This window comes from Cebus imitator, unplaced genomic scaffold (assembly GCF_001604975.1).
Source record: "Cebus imitator isolate Cc_AM_T3 unplaced genomic scaffold, Cebus_imitator-1.0 Scaffold4, whole genome shotgun sequence".
Taxonomy (NCBI): Eukaryota; Metazoa; Chordata; class Mammalia; order Primates; family Cebidae; genus Cebus; species Cebus imitator.
In genome coordinates this window covers 3,654,409-3,669,228 of record NW_016107319.1, presented here as the reverse complement: position 1 = coordinate 3,669,228, position 14,820 = coordinate 3,654,409, and the positions used below count along the sequence as shown (strand labels likewise).

General features: G+C 43.5%; 1 long non-coding RNA gene across 2 annotated transcripts in view; it reads right to left on the bottom strand.

Moving 5' to 3' along the window:
• Positions 1-2,812: 2,812 nt before the first annotated feature.
• Positions 2,813-14,820, bottom strand: part of LOC108307574 — a 20,672-nt gene continuing 8,664 nt past the window's right edge. The window contains exons 2-3 of one of the 2 annotated variants that reach the window (XR_005201294.1): positions 3,696-3,701; positions 2,813-2,954 (exon numbers count right to left, since the gene is read on the bottom strand). This is a non-coding gene — a long non-coding RNA (uncharacterized LOC108307574). The remainder of the gene's footprint in view (positions 2,955-3,695; positions 3,702-14,820) is intronic. The other variant, XR_005201293.1, reaches the window with a different exon arrangement.

Here is a 14,820-nt window from a genome sequence, read left to right as displayed (position 1 = left end):
ATATATGCAAAATTTTCTTTATCCAGTCTATCATTGATGGGCATTTAGATTGGTTCCAAGCCCTTGCTATTGTGCACAGTGCCACAATAAATATATGTGTACATTTGTCTTTATAATAGAATGTCTTATAATCCTTTGGGTATATACCCAGTAATGGGATTGCTGAGTCAAATGGTATTTCTATTTCTAGATCCTTGAGGAATCGCCACACTGTCTTCCACAATGGTTGAACTAATTTGCACTCCCGCCAACAGTGTAAAAGCATTCCTATTTATCCACAGCCTCTCCAGCATCTGTTGTGTCCTGATTTTTAATGATCGCCATTCTAAGTGGTGTGAGGTGGTGTCTCATTGTGGTTTTGATTTGTATTTCACGAATGACCAGTGATGATGAGCTTTTTTTCATGTTTGTTGACCACATAAATGTCTTCTTTTGGAAAGTGTCTGTTCATATACTTTGCCCACTTTTTGATGGGGTTGTTTTTTTCTTGTAAAGTTGTCTAAGTTCTCTGTAGATTCTGGATATTAGCCATTTGTCTTATGGGTAGACTGCAAAAATTTTTCCCATTCTGTTGGTTGCCGGTTCACTCTTATGATAGTTTCTTTTGCTGTGCAGAAGCTTTTAAGTTTAATTAGAACCCACTTGTCTATTTTGGCTTTTGTTGCCATTGCTTTTGGTGTTTTAATCATGAAGTCCTTGCCCATGCCTATGTCCTGGATGGTATTGCCTAGGTTTTCTTCTAGAGTGTTTATGGTATTAGACTTCATGTTTAAATCTTTAATCCATCTAGAGTGAACTTTCGTATAAGGCATAAGGAAGGGCTCAAATGCCCATGAGTGATAGACTAGATAAAGAAAATGTGGTACATATACACCATGGTATACTATGCAGCCATAAAAAAGATGAGATTATGTCCTTTGTGGGGACATGGAAGCCATCATTCTCAGCAAACTGACACAAGAACAGAAAACCAAACACCGCATGTTCTTACTTATAAGTGGGTGTTGAACAATGAAAGCACATGGACATAGGAAGGAGAACATCACACACTGGGGCCTGGGGGATGGGGACTAGGGGAGGAATAGCAGTGGGTGGAAGGATTGGGGAGGGATAGCATTAGGAGAAATACCTAATGTAAACAGCGGGGCAATGGATGCAGCAAACCATTACCATGGCATATGTATACCTATGTAACAAACCTGCACAATCTGTACATGTGCCTCAGAATTTAAAGTATAATAAATTAATTAATTTTTTAAACAAAGAAATAAATTTCGTAAGGCCATGGTTGCCATAGATATTGTCCTCTGATGGATCCAAGCAAGGTAAAATTGAAAACGTTCTGGAAAAACTTAGCGTTCTAGATGCCATTAAGAATGTTTATGATACATGGGAGAAGGTCAAGATTTCGACATTTAGCAGCAGTTGAGAAGAAGTTGAATCCAACTGTCGTGGATAACTTTGAGGGGTCCAGGAGTTCACTGGAGGATGTAACTGCAGATGTGGTAGAGATAGCAAGAGAACCAGAATTAGAAGCAGAGCCTGAAGATATGACTGAAATGCTACAGTCTTGTGATCAAACTTTAATGAATGAGAAATTGTTTTTTTCTCCATTTATTTATTTTATTGCATTTTAGGTTTTGGGGTACATGTGAAGAACATGCAAAATTGTTGCATAGGAACACACGTGGCAGTGTGATTTGCTGCCTTCCTCCCCATCACCTACATCTGGCATTTCTCCCCTTGCTATCTCTCCCCAGCTTCCCACCCCCCACCGTCCCTCCCCTATTTCCCCCCAACTGACCCCAGTGTGTAGTGCTCCCCTCCCTGTGTCCATGTGCTCTCATCGTTCAACACCCGCCTATGAGTGAGAACATGCGGTGTTTGATCTTCTGCTCCTCTGTCAGTTTGCTGAGAATGATGGTTTCTAGGTTCATCCATGTCCCCACAAAGGACCCAAACTCATCGTTTTTGATGGCTGCATAATATTCCATGGTGTATATGTGCCACATTTTCCCTATCCAGTCTATCGTCGATGGGCATTTGGGTTGGTTCCAGGTCTTTGCTATTGTAAACAGTGCTGCAATGAACATTCGTGTGCACGTGTCCTTATAGTAGAACGATTTGTAATCCTTTGGATATATACCCAGTAATGGGATTGCTGGGTCAAATGGAATTTCTATTTCTATGTCCTTGAGGAATCGCCACACTGTCTTCCACAACGGTTGAATTAATTTACACTCCCACCAACAGTGTAAAACTGTTCCTATTTCTCCACATCCTCTCCAGCATCTGCTGTCTCCAGATTTTTTAATGATCTCCATTCTAACTGGCGTGAGATGGTATCTCAATGTAGTTTTGATTTGCATTTCTCTGATGACCATTGACGATGAGCATTTTTTCATATGTTTGTTGCCCTCACGTATATCTTCTTTTGTAAAGTGTCTGTTCATATCCTTTGCCCACTTTTGAATGGGCTTGTTAGTTTTTTTCTTGTAAATCTGCTTTAGTTCTTTGTAAATTTTGGATATCAGCCCTTTAGAAATTGTTTTTTATGGGTGATCAACTAAAGTGGTTTCCTAAGATAGAATCTACTCCTGGGAAAGATGCTGTGAACATTGTTGAAATGAAAACAAAGGATTTAGAACACAACATAACTTAATTGATAAAGCAGTGGTAGTGTTTGAAGGGACTGACACATTTTGAAAGAAGTTCTACCGGCTGGGCGCAGTGGCTCACGCCTGTAACCCCAGCACTTTGGGAGGCATAGGCAGGTGGATCACTTGAGGTCAGGAGTTCAAGACCAGCCTGGCCAACATGGCAAAACACTATCTCTACTAAAAATACAAAAATTTTCCAGCCATGGTGATGTGTGCCTGTAATCCCAGCTACCTGGGAGGCTGAGGCATGAGAATTGCTTGAACCCAGGAAGGAGACATTGCAATAAGCCAAGACTCTCACTTGGGCAACCAAGTGACACTGGGTTTCAAGAACAAAAAACCCACCAAAGAAATGGAAAGAAAGAAAGGAAGTTCTATCCTGTGTAAAATGCCATCAAACAGCATCCCATGCAACAGAGAAATCTTTAAGGAAAGAAACAGTCAAACAGTGTGGCAAACTTCATTGCTGTCTTATTGTAAGAAATTATCACAGCCACCCCAAAGTTAAGCCCAGTGTTCCCCTGATCAGTCAACTCCCCCTGCCATTCCCATCGAGGCAGGACCCTCCAGCAGCAAGAAGATGACAATTTGCTGGAGGCTCATTAACAACAGTATTTTAAATTAAGGTATGTGCATTTTTTTTTTAGATATAATGCTGTTACATACTTCAGGGTCCACAGAATAGTGTTCCTGTAGCTTTTATATGCACTGGGAAACCAAAAAATCTGTGTGACTCATTTTATTTATTGCAGTGGTCTGGAATTGAACCTATAATATCTTCAAGGTGTGTATATGTTTATATATATACATATATATAGAACATAAAAAATATATATGTACACATATATATTAGCATATTCTGTGATAAATAGTAGGTACACATGATACAGTAGATGCCTTCTTTTCTTTTTTGAAATGGAGTCTCACCCTGTGGCCCAGGCTGGTGTGCAATGGCATGATCTCAGCCCACTGCAACCTCCACCTCCCAGGTTCAAGCAATTCTTCTGCCTCAGCCTCCTGAGTAGCTGAGATTACAGGTGCCTGCCACCACACCTGGCTAATTTTTTTGGAATTTTTAGTAGAGATGGGGTTTCACCATGTAGCTGATCTCAAACTCCTAACCTCAGGTGATCCATCCACCTCAGCCTCCAAACGTGCTGGGATTGCAGGAGTGAGCCATCACTCTTGGCCTGATGCTGCCTTTTCTTGTATGCTGCCACCTCACTGAACTCTTCTCATATATAGGATATCTTCCAAGAAAGCTCATCTATCTCCTTATTCATGTGGTTTCCCAGTTACTTCTTCGTCTTTTCGGTTGTGAATCATAGCATGTTTCCAGGCATGCTTTATCTCCTATTTCCTGCATAAATAATCGTCCCAGATCCAAGAGGCAATGTATATGCAATGGTCCCAGGGCTGGCACAGCACTTAGCTCAGCTTTTAATATGCAGTGTGGTGAAAAGGGGTGTCAGGTTGGGAGAGAAACCTCATCTAACATAGTTCAGGCCACTTACATTCATCTGAAGAGAGAGAAGGGATGCATTTGGACTGCAATTCTGCACCTTATAAATAGACATATATAGCTCTGCATACATTATTAATATGGGCTTTATTGCTAGCTTTATTGAATCCACGATGGGGCTTCTCTCGGGAAGCCACAGAACATAGGAAGATTGCACAGACGCCGGCATTAACCAGGACCACGATATACCAAGCAAATAAGGCTGTGCAAACAGCAGTATTCATGGGAGCTGCATCCTACAATTCAAATAACATAATAACAAATAATGTGCTCAAGCAAGCCCCACAGCTGCCATTTAAAGTATTTTATGCATTTCTTACCCATGTTGCTCATGCTAGCACAAAAGTAGGCAGGGAAAATGTGTTTTAAAGAAGTATCTTAGTACCGCCTGCTGAGCACTACATGAAGGGCCTGCCTTCCTTGGCAATCTCACCTTGCACGGGCCTCTCCCTTCGCTCACTTTGCATCAGATGCCCTGCTTATCCCTTAACAGTCAAAACTATTTCCTATCTCCAGTCCTTGTACCTGGCAGGTTTCTCTGTCCAGAGTGAGTGTTCTCTCTCTCTCTCTCTCTCTCTCTCTCTCATACACACACACACTCACGCAGATGTTCACACATCTTCATGTCACTGTATCTCTCATGCCCTTCTGGTCTCAGGTCAAGTCCAGTCTCTTGTGAGAGTCTTTCTGTCATCACCCAGTCAAAAGTGGAAGCTCCCGTTCATTTTCCATCATTTACCCTGTTTACTGGAAGCACTTACTTTTGTAGGCAATTTTCTTTTTTATTTTTTTTCCTTTTTTTTTTTCTTACCTGTCTCTTCACATCTTTATTATCTGTGTCTTTCTCTAGAACAGGGGTTCCCAAACACCTGGCTGCAAAGCAGTTCTGGCCAGTGACCTGTTAGGAACCGCTGCAGAGCAGGAAGCCAGTGAGCATTATCACCCGAGCTGCACCTCCTGTCAGGTCAGCAGCGGCATTAGATTCTCACAGGAGCGCAAACTCTATTGTGAACTGTGATGAGAGGGATCTAGGTTTTGTATTCCTTAAGAGAATCTTTTTTTTTTTTTTCAGATGGAGTTTTGCTCTTGTTGCCCAGGCTGAAGTGCAATGGTATGGTCTTGCCTCACTGCAACCTCTGCCTTCTGGGTTCAAGCAATTCTCCTGCCTCAGCCTCCCAAGTAGCTGGGATTAAAGGTGCCTGCCCCCGACATCTGGCTTTTTTTTTTTTTTGTATGGGTTTCACCATTGAAAAGTGGGGGTTTCACCATGTTGGTCAGGCTGGTCTCCTGCCACCACACCTGGTTTGGGGTTTTTTGTTTGTTTGTTTGTTTGTTTTGATATTTTTAGTAGAGATGGGTTTCACCATGTTGGCCAGGCTGGTCTCAAACTCCTGACCTCAGGTGATCCGCCCACCTCAGCCTCACAAAGTGCTGGGATTATAGGTGTAAACCACCACACCTGGCCTCCTTATAAGAATCTAATAGTCGATGTAATGCACTTGAATTATCCCGAAAGCAACCCCCTATCCCCCAACTGTGGAAAAATAATCTTCCACGAAACCAGTCCCTGGTGCCAAAAAGGTTAGGGACCTCTGCTCTAGAACATAAACTTCATGGGAGCAAAAATCCTATCTGATTTATGCATCACTGGATATCCAATACATAGATAATATTGGCGGCATGCAGTCAGTTGGCAATAAATATTTGTTCAATGAATACATGAACGAATCAGAATGAATTCCACAACACAACCATCAATGACCAATAGGCTCCTTCATCTTCTTTGTCCACTGTGAATCTGTCCTTGATGTCAACTTCACAAAAGGTAGTGCTCTGCGTGTTTATGGCTGAAAGCGGGAATGGCACTTAGTAGGTCCTCAATAAGCATTAATAAACTGAACGGAACTAAAGTCTGTTTCAGAAGTATTAGGGGGCCTGTGTGGTCCATGGCGGCTCTAGCAGTGTTTTACCCATTTTGTTCCTTTTATACTCCATCTGGGAGAGAATGGAGTTTTGAAGAGTGTGGCTTTCCCCCCGGCTTCCTGTGACTAGAAAATTACCCCTTTGTAAAACTTGGCCAGGGAAGCCCCCATCTTTTATTGATGACAATGACTCTGGGATTATAAATTGCCCCTTACATACAGAATTTAGGCAGTGAATAGATAGTAGGGGCTCAGATTGTTATTATCTGAAAATGTCCAATAATAGCAACCATTCCCCTTGCCTCCCCTGGTAAACATTCACTATTATAAACCATTCACCACTGAGAGGTTCCCCTTAGCCAGATCCTAGTTTAGCAGAGAGTGTGTAACCCAACAGTGGTCAGTAAGACATTAGCCCAGCTAATTTTTGTATTTTTAGCAAAGACAGGGTTTCGCCATGCTGGCCAGGCTGGTCCCAAACTCCTGATCTCAAATGGTCCGCCTTCCTTAGCCTCCCAAACTACTGGGATTACAGGCGTGAGCCACGGCGCCCAACCTTGCCACTGGGTTTTTAAGCTGAGTAGGAGTTAGCAATTAGAGGAAAGAGTAGAGTGTATTTCATTAAAAAAGAGAGCAATAGGAAGAGAGTCATACAGTCTTAGGGAACAGAACCAGGCTCTCTGTTCTGCCGTGAAGATGAAGGCTGTTGGACTTCTGAGTGATAGTGGGGGCCGTTCTGGTGCTTTTCATCCAGGGACAGAGTAATGGTCAAATCCTGCCACCCATTCTTCTCATGTCTTATTTCCCAACAGCAACCTCTACACACAGCAGCCACGTTCCTTTTTCCATTGCTTAGCCAGCATGCCAAATTCAACCTTTGCATAGCTCCAGTGAGAGCTAAGTTGATGGGACAACAAACTTAAATCTCTTTTGAATCTGTGGAATTTGGAAGTACAGAAGGGAACCTGCCCTAACTTACCTACCGTGGCAGAGCAGGGGAAATGGGGCAGAGGGAAGAGGAAGCAAGTGTGTATTTCTGTCTCTTGGGAAGGAGCAGTCATTGCAAGAGGTGGATTACACAGGGTCTCCAAAGGCTCAGGAGCCCCACCAACCAGCACGCATTAACCTGAGCTCTGATTGCACCTGTCAGCAACCCACCTCTTATGTGAAAGAGAAATACTTTAGGAGGATGCTGAGAGATATGGCAGTGTTGGAGAAACATAAAAATTTCACCCTCAACAAAAAAAAAAAAGGTCAAAGACTGAAAGTAGAAAAATGTAAACTTACTTGGTCATGAAAAACCTTCTGATGCCATGAGAAGGAATTTGGACTTGATCACCAGGCTTCCAGCTGCCCGAGCTATGGGAGGAGTTTCAGGAAATGGTAGATACATGATGAGTTGTGAAAAGGCCACTGGGGCAGCAGAGCTGAGAACCAGCAGGAGGAGGTGATGTGGGCAGAGCCTTGCGGATGCATAGTTGGAAGCAAAGTGGGCAAGAATCATGCCCTCCCATCAGGGCCTTTCCTCTCCTCAACCAAATGTTGCTCTTGGATCTTGTGTGGTTCTGTGTTCTGTTAAGACGTCAGCATCAGGCTCCCGGGAGACAGAACCTCTGCTACAAGTAGTAACTGTGATGAATAGTGAGAGCTCTAGATGCCGGCTGGCCATATTTTCCTGTAAGGGGCCACATACTAAATATTTTATACTGTAAGGGCCAAAAGATCTCTTTTGCAACAACTCATGTATGCCAATACAGCACAAAAGTAGACATAGAAAATGCATACGTAGAGGGCTGTGGTTGTGTTCTAATGCAACTTTAGAAATGGTGGCTAGATTGGACCCATGGGATAGCATGCAGTTGTCAGTTTGCAGACCTCTGCTTTGAAAGTGGTCCTGTTTTTACCTCTACCCACCTGGGTGCCCTTGGAAGAACTCCTTAATTCCCTGAGCTTCTGTGTCCTTTTCTGCAAATTGCACATAATACCTCTGATGGAGTTCTATTATGAGGAAGAAATGCAATAATCCCTGTAAAATGTGGGAAGTAAAAAATTTCCTTTTCCAACATAAAACATTTAGCACAATGCTTCACGTGGTAGTGTACCATGCAGTGAGTGGAGTTTTTGTTTTTGCATTGTAGCTGCTGTTGTTTTTCTCGGTTCTATCAGGTGTGATTGAAAATGGAGTCCGTCCTAGAAGCCTGTGGTACTGGAGTGAAAAATGTTCACCAGAGCTGAGTCCGAAGGGAAGATATTCTCTTTCCAGCTGTGTTTTTCTTTAGCTGCAGCTGAGGCTGTTTCTAATTCCTGAAGGACTTGAGCCATTTAAGTAGATGTGATTGGCATTAATTATTAAAAACAATCATTTATTAATAAATAAGAACCTAAGAATGCCTTGCACTTGTTCAGTGCTTTATAGTTTTCTTTTATTTTTGCTTTATTCTTTTCAAAAGGCTTTTAAACTGGGGCACACAGTGTACCGGGAGGCATATGAAAATACGGAAGAAAGGCATCTTCCTAGATTAGCAACCATACTCAATTTGGGGGAGAAAACAACATTATTTTATGTTAAAGCAAACTGGAATATATTATGGTGCAGAATACAGAATGTGTGTGATTTTTTTAAGATAGAGTATGAGACTTCAAAGATATTTCAAGTTTTAACATTCACTACTTTGGGCTGTGCCCCAGACGGCTGAGAGATAAGGAACGTGCTTGTGCCTTTTCTGCACAACCCCAGAAGGAAGTTTTACAAATTCTGCAGATGAACAAACTCTGCAGAGAAGTTGGTGGGCTTGCTCAAAGTCAGCCCAGAACTCAGTGGCAGGATGAGTTCTTTTTTGTTGTTTTTTTGCATGTCCAAATAGTATTTATTTTATCTGATGTATTTGAATGGTGTCCTGGATTTTAGAGATTTGCCTGGTTTTAGGGGTTTTTATATGGTATGTAGCCCAGGCCTGGGTAACACAAAGTGAGGAAAGGTACTGGTGAATTGAAGTCTTGTATCTTTGATGAAACTGGTTCAGGGTATCCCTTAGATGAAGGCTGCTTAGGATTCCCCAATATTTCTTTTTTTGTCACTGTCATTCATTTCACTATTGTGACTCTTAGCTTCATCAAAGGGTCACTATTTGGGTCACTATTGTGACTCTTTCCTTCATCACCCTTGGTCCATACTGGTTTATTTACCTATCACATAATACTCAGCCAAGCGATTAAGGCAAAAAGCTACTGTGACATGTGTGGGGACATCCTGAAACACACAGGATATACACAAAGGTAACCTGACTCAAAAAGTAATTTCTTCATGATCTTCCAGTTCATACAGAGTGCTCTCTTACTAATGACTTCTTAGAAAGTGAGATTTTTCCCCCCTCATTGTTTCTTTTTTCATTTCCATTTTTGTTTGTTTGTTCATTTGTTTTATTTTTGTTTATGAGATGGAGTCTCCCTCTGTTGCCCAGGCTGGAGTGCAGTGGCACAATCTCTGCTCACTGCAACCTCTGCCTCCCAGGTTCCAGCAATTCTTGTGCCTCAGCCTCCTGAGTAACTGGGATTACAGGCATGCACCACCACGCCCAGCAAATTTTTTGTATTTTGAGTAGAGACCGGATTTCACCAGTCTTTATTGAACTGCTCACCTCAAGTGATTCAACCTACGTCAGCCTCCCAAAGTGCTGGGAGTACAGGTGTGAGCCACCACGCCCAACCTATTTTTTTTTTTTTCAGTAGGTTTTTGGGAAACAGGTCGTGTTTGGTTTCATAGATAAGTTCTTTAGTGGTGACCTCTGAGATTTTGGTGCACCCATCACCTAAGCAGTGGCCACTGTACCTAATGGGTAGTCTTTTTTGTTTTTTTTTTTTTTTTTTTGAGTCTCACTCTGTCACCTAGACTGGAGTACAGTGGCACAATCTTGGCTCACTGCAACTTCTGCCTCCTGGGTTCAAGCGATTCTCCTGCCTCAGTCTCCCGAACAGCTGGGATTATAGGCAATTGCCACCATGCCCAGCTAATTTCTGTATTTTTAGTAGAGCTAGGGTTTCACTGCATTGGCCAGGCTGGTCTTGAACTCTTGACCTGGTGGTCCACCTGCCTTGGCGTCCCAAAGTGCTGGGATTACAGGCGTGAGCCACCACGCCCAGCCTCTAATGGGCAGTCTTTTATCCCTCATCCTCCTCCCACCTTTTCATTGTATCATTCTTTGCCTTTGCATCCTCATAGCTTAGCTCCCACTTACAAGTGAGAACATAAGATGTTTTGTTTTCCTATACCTGAATTACTTCACTTACAAATAATTGTCTTCAATTCCATCCAGGTTGCTGGGAATGCCATTATTTAGAAGGAGCTCTTAAACTTAGGATTTCTGGCTCCTATTTCCTCCCCATGCACAATGGTGAAGGAGGCTCAGAGTGAGGCAGGAGCCTGAATAACACTATGTTTCAGGCACCGTGCTAAATACTAAGGGATGCAACAGGGATTCAGACTAGGTCCAGAGGCCGGGCTCAGTGGCTCATGTCTGTAATCCCATACAGACAGAGTGCTCTCTTGGGAGCTGAGGCGGGTGGATTACTTGAGGTCAGGCATTTCAGACCAGCCTGGCAACATGGTGAAACCCGGTCTCTACTAAAAAAAAAATACAAAAATTGACCAAGCTTGCTGGTGGACACCTGTAATCCCAACTACTTGGGAGGCGGAGGCAGAAAAATTGCTTGAACTCAGAAGGTGGAGGTTGCAGTGAGCTGAGATCACACCACTGCATTCCAGCCTGGGTAACAAAGAGAGACTCAGTCTCAAAAAATAGACTGGGTCCACAAAGATATAGAAACCCTCAAGTTCAACAGCTGGGAGGCCTGAAAAAGTAGATGGCTCAGTGCCACCTTGAGCAGCTGGTTCCCCAGGGGACCTTGAATCACACCTTTTATCGACACTCTTTTCCACCGTTCCTTCAGGGTTCAGCCCATTCACCTTAGTTTTGGCCTCAGTTTCCTGACACAGCAACAAGACTTTCCACTCATCTTCAAGCTCTACCATTAATGCTTGCCTAGCAGAAAAGATCCTACTGCCATAGCCATATATTCCATGACATATTCCATGAATCCCCACTTGTATCACCTCCTACGTGGATCTTCAACAGCAATGCAGTGTGTCTGGATCTGCATTTCTTTTTTCTTTTTTTTTTTGCGGGGGGGGGGTGGTTTCTGAGATGGAATCTTGCTCTGTCGCCCAGGCTGGAGTGCAGTGGCGCCATCTTGGCTCACTGCAACCTCTGCCTCTCAGGTTCAAGTGATTCTCCTGCCTTCATCTCCTGAGTAGTTATATTATAGGTGTGCGCCACCATGTACAGCTAGTTTTTGTGTTTTTAGTAGAAATGGGGGTTTCACTATGTTGGCCAGGCTGATCTTGAACCCCTGACCTCAAGTGATCCTCCCGCCTTTGCCTCCCAAAATAATGGGATTACAGGTGTGAGCTGCTGCACCCAGCCAGTATCTGCGTTTCTCCCCACCCCATGGAGAGGAACCTGATCCCTGTAGGGCTTTGCCTTTTTAATCTCCTTGGATTCTGTGACATCTGTCTTTTTTTCACAAGAGCCAGTCTCATCCACCCATGCTTCTGCTACCTACCTCCACCAGGCTGTGCAGCTGACACATACTGCATCAAGGCAGAGATTGTGCCTTATATCCTCTGAAATACTAGCACATAGCACAGTGGCGCATGGAGGCTGCTCTGGACTGATCAAGGACTCCACGGATGAGACTTCTTGTTGGCTTTTCTGCAGTACAATGTCAACCATTGCCTGTTGCCTCATGATATAGTTGGTTACTCACCTGCAGATTTAGAACCCCCACAAGATGGTAGAATTAAGGTTTTTATAAACATCTAGCCTCATCCAAAATTGGCATGGCTACTGAGATGAGACTAACACTGGGTATGTGGGGAATAGAAAGAAGGAAGGGGAATGCCTTTTCCTAAATCCATGTGAGAAGAAATTGGGGAAATAGTAATTCAAACACTGCAATGATCATTGTACCTAAGTAGTGTAGATGGAACATTCTGCAGACCTAGTAGGCCTCAGAGTTTATATCTGTGTCATCATAGTCAGCTGCTCGGAGTACAGACAGTCCTGAGTCCAAATCCTGCCTGCCACTTACTAGGTTAGTGCAGAAAGTAGTTGTGATTTTTGCCTCTAAAAGCAATGACAAAACTGCAATTACTATTTTTTTTTTTTTTTTTTTTTTTTTGTCGATGGCCTTTTGTTTCCAGTTTTTCACTATTCCAGATAGTACTACTTTTTTTTTTTTTTTTTTTAGGCAGAGTTTCGCCTTTGTCACCTAGGTTGGAGGGCAATGGTGGGATCTCTGCTCACCACAACTCCCACCTCCCAGGTTCAAGCAATTCTCCTGCCTCAGACTCCCGAGTAGCTGGGATTACAGGCATGTGCCACCACACCTGGCTAATTTTGTGTTTTTAGTAGCAATGAGTTTTCTCCATTTTGGTCAGATCGGTCTCGAACCCCTGACCTCAGGTGATCCGCCCACCTCAGCCTCCCAAAGTGCTGGGATTATAGGTATGAGTCAGCACGCCTGGCCAATTAACTCTTGTACCAACATAATCATTTTGGTGTGAACTTTGGAACATTTCTTGGGCTCTTTAAGGCATCGGTTACACAGTCTATAAAATAGACTTCAAAGGGAGGTGTGAATTAGCCTATATGAACTGCCAAGTGCAAGGCTTGGCACCCAGTAGGTGTGAGTTGATGTCCCAACAGGTCTTCGCTTTTGACAGATTTGGTTCCTTGAAAGGGTTATCAGTGGGGAGCACTGTGGGGTGGTGGCAGTGGGGCTGGAGCTCCATCAACCTCGTGTTTTGGTGACTATGCATGCTTGTCCTTAACTTTTGTCCCCATATAAAACAGTGTCATGAGGACCCTTGACCTGATTTCTGGCTCAGAGCCCTCCATTTTCTGCTCTGAGCAAACTATCCGTGATATTCTGCCCTAGTCTTCAGGAGGAATCTATTTATAGCAGTCATCATTAACTCTCCCTTCCCAGTCCACAGAGCCTCACCTGTTCCCCCCTCTCCTGCAGAAGTTGACTTCACAGCGTTTTCTGAAAGTTCTTTGTAATATTAGTTAACATGTACAGGAAAGCCCCAAGGTCATGTTCCACTCTTGGCACCCTTCACTTTAGATTTGAGAAATCCCCTAAAACTCTCATTAGCGGAGGCTGCCTCACACCTATGAAACTTTAAAAATATCTGGCTAATCAGCCACTTTGCACACCTCCAAGCAGGCAGAGAAGGAACCTCTGCTTTCCTCCACATCCCTTCTCCCGGCATCACATTTGTGCAGACGAGAGCTGTCAAAATCTGACTTCCTACGGTATTTAAAATACAAAGCAGGGAACATCTCATCTGAAACCAGCATTACCACTTAAAGAGAAACAAAAACCAGGAGGGAGAAGCAGAAAGTGGGGTGGGGAGGAGGGGGTTAGTATTCTGGAAGGTCTTCCTTGTTCCAATTCACTTTTCAGTAGAATCTGATCATTGGAATTTAAAGGGATATTAACGATAATAATATGAAAATAAGTCATCACTTATCGAGTGCCTTTTACATGCTAGGCACTATGGTAACTACTCAATTGTCTTATTTCTGAGTCTCTCAAAAACACTGAAAAGTAAATCCTAGCTTACATATCAGCACCACGATGTTAAGAAAGGGTTAAGTGGTAGCCTCAAACTAACATAGCCAGTTTGTAGCCTGGGCAGGATTCTCGCCTATGTGTCTCCAGAATCTGTGTTCATGCCAGCATGCATGCTGTCTCCCAGGTGAAATATAAATTTTCAACATGGATCATTCTCTAACCTACTTAGATGGAGCTTCCATGGGGACTTCTATTGCCCACCCTTCACCAGAGATAAAGCCAATCACTATTCTACAGTGACTTTTTTTTTTTTTTTTTTTTTGATACAGAGTCTTACTCTGTCACTCAGGCTGGAAGGCAATGGCTCGATCTCGGCTCACTGCAACCTCCACCTCCCGGGTTCAAGTGATTCTCCTGCCTCAGCCTCCCAATAGTTGAGATCACAGACACCCACCGCCATACCTGGCTAATTTTTATATTTTTAGTAGAGACGGGGTTTCACCATGTTAGTCAGGCTGGTCTCGAACTCCTGACCTCAGGTGATCCACCCGCCTCCGTCTCCCAGAGTGCTGGGATTATAGGCATGAGCCACCTTGCCCGGCCTCTACAGTGACATTTGTAAACTTGTGAGCCACACACCACTGTCATCAGAATTATCTGGGAGTGTTTATTGAGTACACAGATCCCTAAACCCTCCTGAGAAGTACTGAATTTGAATCTCTCAAGGGGGCCACGGACACCTTGCCTTACTGAGCATCTCCAGGTGGTGCTTGTCCACACCGATGCTTGTTAACCACTGCTCTATGTCTGAGCTGGTTTGCAGAGATTCTTTAGAGCTTGACTGTGGACAAACCCTGCAGGTCCTCTGCAGAAAATGGAAGGCTCCCTTCTCAACACATCCTCCTAGAAAAGACAACATTAGGGTGAAGGGAGAGAAACTCCCCAGTCCGTGAGCAGATGAATTAGTCTCTTCCAAAAGGTGCCCAGTACTGAATTATGAAAACGAAGGTAAATGGCCCAAGAAGAAATCTGTCAGACTCATAAGAAAATTTGCCAGACTCATAAGAAAAAGTCTCTT